The sequence below is a fragment of the Saimiri boliviensis genome, chromosome 14 (assembly GCF_048565385.1).
Source record: "Saimiri boliviensis isolate mSaiBol1 chromosome 14, mSaiBol1.pri, whole genome shotgun sequence".
Lineage (NCBI taxonomy): Eukaryota > Metazoa > Chordata > Mammalia > Primates > Cebidae > Saimiri > Saimiri boliviensis.
In genome coordinates this window covers 65,534,723-65,541,757 of record NC_133462.1, presented here as the reverse complement: position 1 = coordinate 65,541,757, position 7,035 = coordinate 65,534,723, and positions in this window count along the sequence as shown.

Sequence of the window (7,035 nt, the reverse complement as noted above, 5' to 3'; positions counted from 1 at the left end):
CCAAGAATGACAGCATTTACTAATGTTAATAAGCAATGAACAATACTTACTAAAAAAAAGTATTGCTGTGAAACAGACAAAAGTTGTGAATAAGCATTTCTCCAAGAATTAAAAATGATTAATGAATCAATTGCCTCTATGAAGTGAGAGCACAAAACAGAGGTATAGAAATTCAGGGAGAAAAAGTAATAGGGCAACAGGAAGAGACAAAATATGAGCTGGCTGAACTCAGGGAAAAAACACTAGTTTGGACCATATGAAATTTTTATACATCAAAAGTGGTCAAATATTTCCTATTTCATTTGATTCATTTCCTTTGACTTATTTCCCTCAATAATAGAAGAAAAATACAAAATTAAACCAAAACATCATAGAAACAAAAATTAAATTGAATATAGCATCAGAAACTATCTAGAGAAGTGGAATAAGACAGCAGATTAGAATGCTCCACCGACCCAGGTGCCCCCACTGCAAGGACAACAATTTAACAACTATCTATTTTTAAAAAGCACCTTTATCATAACCAAAAATTGATTGCTGGGCAAGATGGCCAAATAGGAACAGCTCCGGTCTGCAGCTTTCAGCAAGACCAATGCAGAAGGCAGGTGATTTCTGCATCTCCAGCTGAGATTCCTCCTCTCTGGGCAGGTCATCTCTGAAAGAAAGGCAGCAGCCCTAGTTAGGGGCTTATAGACAAAACCATCTCCCTGAAACAGAGCACCTGGGGGAAGGGGCAGCTGTGGGTGCAGCTTCAGCAAACTTAAATATTCCTGCCTGCTGGCTCTGAAGAGAGCAGTGGATCCTCCACCACAGCACTTGAGCTCTGCTAAGAAACAGACTGCCTCCTCAAGTGGGTCTCTGAGTCCTGTGCCTTCCTGAAGGGTAGACACCTCCCAGCAGTGGTTGACAGATACCTCATGTAGAAGAGCTCTGGCTGGCATCTGGTGGGTGTCCCTCTGGGACAAAACTTCCAAAGGAAGGAGCAGGCAGCAATCTTTGCTGTTCTATGGCCTCCGCTGGTGATACCAGGCAAACAGGGTCTGGAGTGGACCTCCAGCAAACTCCAACAGACTTGCAGAAGAGGGGCCTGACTGTTAGAAGGAAAAACTAACAAACCAAACAGAAAGCAATTGTATCAACATCAACAAAAATGACGACTACAAAAAAACTCCATCTGAGCCGGGCGCGGTGGCTCAAGCCTGTAATCCCAGCACTTTGGGAGGCCGAGGCGGGTGGATCACGAGGTCGAAAGATCAAGACCATCCTGGTCAACATGGTGAAACCCCGTCTCTACTAAAAATACAAAAAACTAGCTGGGCATGGTGGTGTGTGCCTGTAATCCCAGCTACTTAGGAGGCTGAGGCAGGAGAATTGCCTGAGCCCACGAGGCGGAGGTTGCGGTGAGCCGAGATTGCGCCATTGCACTCCAGCCTGGCTAACAAGAGCGAAACTCCGTCTCAAAAAAAAAAAAACAAAAAAAAAAACAAAAAAAAAAACTCCATCTGAAGGTCACCAGCAGCAAAGACCAAAGGTAAATAAATCCATGAAGATGAGGAAAAACCAGCGCATAAAGGCTGAAAATTCCAAAAACCAGAATGCCTCTTCTCCTCCAAGGATCACAACTCCTCTCCAGCAAGGGAACAAAACTGGACAGAGAATGAGTTTCATGAATTGGCAGAAGTAGGCTTCAGAAGGTGGATAATAAGAATCTCCTCCAAGATAAAGGAGCAAGTTCTAACCCAGTGCAAGGAAGCTAAGAACCTTAATAAAAGGTTACAGAAACTGCTAACTAGAATAACCAGTTTAGAGAAGAACATAAATGACCTAACGGAGCTGAGACACACACCAAAAGAACTTTGTGAAGCATACACAAGTATCAATAGCTGAATCGATCAAGTGGAAGAAAGGATATCAGAGATTGAAGATCAGCTAAATGAAATAAAGTACAAAAAGAAGATTAGAGAAAAAAGAATGTAAAGGAACAAATAAAGTCTCTAAGAAATATGGGACTATGTGAAAAGACCAAACCTACGTTTGATTGGTGTACCTGAAAGTGTCAGGGAGAATGGAACCAAGTTGGAAAACACTCTTCAGGATATTATCAAGGAGAATGTCCCCAACCTAGCAAGATACGCCAACATTCAAATTCAGGAAATACAGAGACCACCACAAAGATACTCCTCAAGAAGAGCAACCCCAAGACACATAATTGTCAGATTCGCAAGGTTGAAATGAAGGAAAAAATGTTAAGGGCAGCCGGAGAGAAAAGTCGAGTTACCCACAAAGGGAAGCCCATCAGATTAACAGTGGATCTCTCTGAAGAAACACTATTACAAGCAAGAAGGGAGTGGGGGCCAATTTTTAACATTCTTAAAGAAAAGAATATTCAACCCAGAATTTCACATCCAGTCAAACTAAGCTCATTAAGTGAAAAAGAAATATAATCCTTTACAGACAAGCAAATGCTAAGGGATTTTGTTACCACCAGGCCTGCCTTACAAGAGCTCATGAAGGAAGCACTATACATGGAAAGGAAAAGCTGGTACCAGCCACTGCAAAAACATACCAAATGTAAAGAGTTTCTGGCCGGGCGTGGTGGCTCATGACTGTAATTCCAGCACTTTGGGAGGCCGAGGCGGGTGGATCACGAGGTCAAGAGTTGGAGACCATCCTGGTCAACATGGTGAAACCCCGTCTCTACTAAAAATACAAAAAAAATTAGCTGGGCATGGTGGCACGTGCCTGTAATCCCAGCTACTCAGGAGGCTGAGGCAGGAGAATTGCCTGAACCCAGGAGGCGGAGGTTGCGGTGAGCCGAGATCGCGCCATTGCACTCCAGCCTGGGTAACAAGAGCGAAACTCCGTCTCAAAAAAAAAAAAAAAAAAAAAAAAAAAAGAGCTTCTGTACAGCAAAAGAAACTATCATCAGAGTGAACAGGCAACCTACAGAATGGGAGAAAAATTTTCCAATCTATCTGACAAAGGGCTGATATCTAGAATCTTCAAGGAACTTAAACAAATTTATTTTTTTAAAAATCAAAAAGTGGGTGAAGTTATATGAACAGACACTTTAAAGAAGTCAATAAACGTGGCCAATAAACATATGAAAAAAAGCTCATCATCATTGGTCATTAGAGAAATGCAAAACAAAACCAGAATGAGATACCATCTCATACCAGTTAGAATGATGATCATTAAAAAGTCAGGAGACAACAGATGCTGGAGAGGATATGGAGAAATAGGAACACTCTTACACTGTCAGTGGGAGTGTTAATTAGTTCAACCATTGTGGAAGACAGTGTGGCAATTCCTAAAGGATCTAGAGCTAGAAATACAGTTGACCCAGCAATCCCATTACTGGGTATATACCCAAAGGGCACACGTATGTTTATTGCAGCACTATTCACAACAGCAAAGACTTGGAACCAACCCAAATGCCCATCAATGATAGACTAGATAAAGAAAATGTGGCACATATATACCATGAAATACTATGCAGCCATAGAAAAGAATGAGTTCATGTCTTTTGCAGGGACATGAATGAAGCTGGAAACCATCATTCTCAGCAAACTAACACAGGAACACAAAACCAAACACTGCATGTTCTCACTCATAAGTGGGAGTTGAACAGTGAGAACACATAGGTACAAGGAGGGAAACATCACACATCAGGGCCTGTCAGTGGGTGAGGGTCACGGGGAGGGATAACACTAGGTGAAATACCTAATGTCGATGACGGGTTGATGGGTGCAGCAGACCACCATGGCACATGTATACCTAGGCAACAAACCTGCACGTTCTGCACACGTACCCCAGAACTTAAAGTATAATAAAAAAATAAAAAATAAATAACCAAAAATCAGGTAAGAACTCAAAGTATCTGGTTTTAACTACATATTGCTGAAGGAGGCAATAAATAGGTAGAAAACACAGTGTTGAATCACTGACACCACCCCTTTCTCATCACCCAGCAGTGGTGGCATGTTACTGAGAGTGTTTCTGTGAGCTGGAAAGGGGAAGACTGCAGCAATCGGGAGGCACCGAACTCAGTGCTACCCTGTCATAGCAGAAAACAAAATCAAGCCAAACTCAGCTGATGCCCACCCACAGAAGCAGCATTTAAACCAGTCCTAAGCAGAGGGGAATCAGTCATCTCAGCAATCAGAACTTAAGTTCTGCAAGCTTTGGGTTTAAGTTGAAAAGCAGTCTAGGCCACAAGGACTGCAATTCCTGGGAGAGTCCGAATGCTAAACTGGGCCCAGAGTTAGTGGACTGGGGGGCCATAGGACCTGCGGAGACATCAGCCAGGGATGCAAAGGAAGTGCTTGCATCATTCTTCCCCCAGCCCCAGGCTGCACAGCTCATAACTCCGAAAGAGATTCCCTTCCTCCATGTGAGGTTAGGAGAGGGAAGACTAGGGAGGACTTTGTCTCACATCTTGGATACCAGCTCAGCCACAGCAACATAGGGCACCAGTCAGAGTTTTGAAGACCCCTTTCTAGGCAGTAGCTTCTAGAAGACACTTCTAGATATACCCTGCTAGAAGAGAACGTGGTGACTGAAGGGAAGAACCCAGTCCCGGAAATATTCATCACCTGCTAACTGAAAACTCCTTGGGCCCTGAATAACTAGCAGTGATACCCAGGTACTACTCAAAGGCATAGGATGAGATTCTGATCCTTGCTGGCTTCAGCACATCCCCAGCCATGGTAGCTATAGGGCAACACTCTTTTCACTTGAGAAAAGCAGAGAGAAAAGTAAAGGGGACTTTGTCTTACATTCTAGGTAGCAGCTCGGCCACCGTGGGATAGAGGTGATTCCAGGACTTGGCCCTTGGATGGCATTTCTGGACCTGCCCTGGGGCAGAGGGGAGTGTACTGCCCTGAAGGGTGAGTCCCAGGCCAGGCAGCACTCACCACAAGCTTACTGAAGAGCTCTTAGGTCTTACGGGGACATCGGTGGTATTCCAGCAGTACTCCCCAAAGACCTGTGGTGGTGGTGGTGGCCACAGAGTGAGGCTCCTCTGCCTTTAGAAAGGGGACAGAAGAATGGGAAGTACTATGTCTTGTGATTTGAGTGCCAGTTCAGCTGCAGTACAATACAACACTAGGTGGACTTCCAAGGTTTTTTAATCTAGTCCCTGGATCCGGACGGCACCTCTGGACCTGTCTGGGGCCTAGGGGAATTTCCCACCTTGAAGGAAAGGACACAGGTCTGGCTGGCTTTGCCACCAGCCAATTGTAGAACCCCAGGGCATTGAGCAAACATTGGTATCAGCCAGGAAATGTTTACAGCAGGCCTTGGGCCACTCAGTGCTATGCTGACTTCAGGTCTGACCCAGCGCAGTACCGATGGTGGTGACCACAGCTGTGTTTGTGTCACCACCCCCCAGCTTCAGATGGCTCAGAACAGAGAGAGACTCCATTTGTTCAAGAGAATCTAAAAGAACAAGAGTCTCTGCCTGGTAATCCACAGAATTCTGGATCTTGTCCTAGACCATTAAGACAGCATCTCTACAAGTCTGCAAGAGCCATGGCATTGCTGGGCTTGGGGTGCCCCCTAAAGCAGATACAAAATAGAGCACAATACTGAAGTCCTTTTGAATAGTTGGAAAGCCTTCCCAAGAAGGATTGGTACAAACGAGCCCAGACTTGGAAGAACAAAATACCTAACTCTTCACTGCAGACACAAATAAACTTTACAAGTATCAAGATCATCCAGGAAAATATGACCTATGATCTCACCAAATGAACAAAATAAGGCACCACGGACCAATCTGGAGAAACAGAAATATGTGAACTTTCAAACAGAGAATTCAAAATTGCTGTTTTGAGAAAGCTCAAAGAAATTCTAAATAACACAGAGAAAGAATTCCGAATTCTAACAGATACATTTAACAAAGAGATTGAAATACTTTAAAAGACCAAGCAGAAATTTTGGAGCTGAAAATGCAACTGGCATACTGAAGAATACATCAGAGTCTTTTAAAAGCAGATTAGCAGAAGAAAGAATCAGTGAGCTTGAAGACAGGCTATTTGAAAATGCACAAAAGAGACAAAAGAAAAAGGAATTTTAAAAATAACAGGATCGGGGCCCAGCGTGGTGGCTCACACCTGTAATCCCAGCACTTTGGGAGGCCGAGGCGGGTGGATCACAAGGTCAAGAGATCGAGACCATCCTGGTCAACATAGTGAAACCCCGTCTCTACTAAAAATACAAAAAATTAGCTGGGCATGGTGGCGCGTGCCTGTAATCCCAGCTACTCAGGAGGCTGGGGCAGGAGAATTGCCTGAACCCAGGAGGCGGAGGTTGCGGTGAGCCGAGATCGCGCCATTGCACTCCAGCCTGGGTCACAAGAGCGAAACTCTGTCTCAAAATAAAGAAAGAAATAAATAACAGGATCTAGAAAATAGCCTCAAAAGATCAATCTAAGATTTACCAGCCTTAAGGGGGAGACAGAGAAAGAGATGAGAGTAGAAAGTTTATTCAAACAGGTAATAAAGGAGAACTTCCCAAACCTAGAGAAAGAAATCAATGTCCAAGTACAAGAAGGTTAAAGAATACCAAGCAGATTTAACCCAAAGAAGACTACCTCAAAGTATTAAATAATGAAACTCCCCAAAGTAAAAGATAAAGCATTCTAAAAGCAGCAAGTGAAAGGAAACAAATAACATACAATGGAGCAGCAGACTTTTCAGTGGAAACCTTACAATCTAGGAGAGAATTGCATGACTTCTTTAAAGAGCTGAAGGGAAAAAACTTTTACCCTTGAACAGGGTAAAATATCTTTCAAATATGAAGGAGAAATACAGACTTCTCCAGACAAACAAAAACTGTGGGATTTCATCAACACCAGAGTTGTCCTATAAAAAATACTCAAGAGAGTAATCTAGTCAGAATGAAAAAGATGTAAATGGGCAATAAGAAATTATTTGAAGGTATAGAGCTCATTGGTAACACTAAGTACACAGAAAACCACAGAATATTATAATGCTGTCACTGTGGTGTATAAATGATTCTTATCTAAGGCTGACT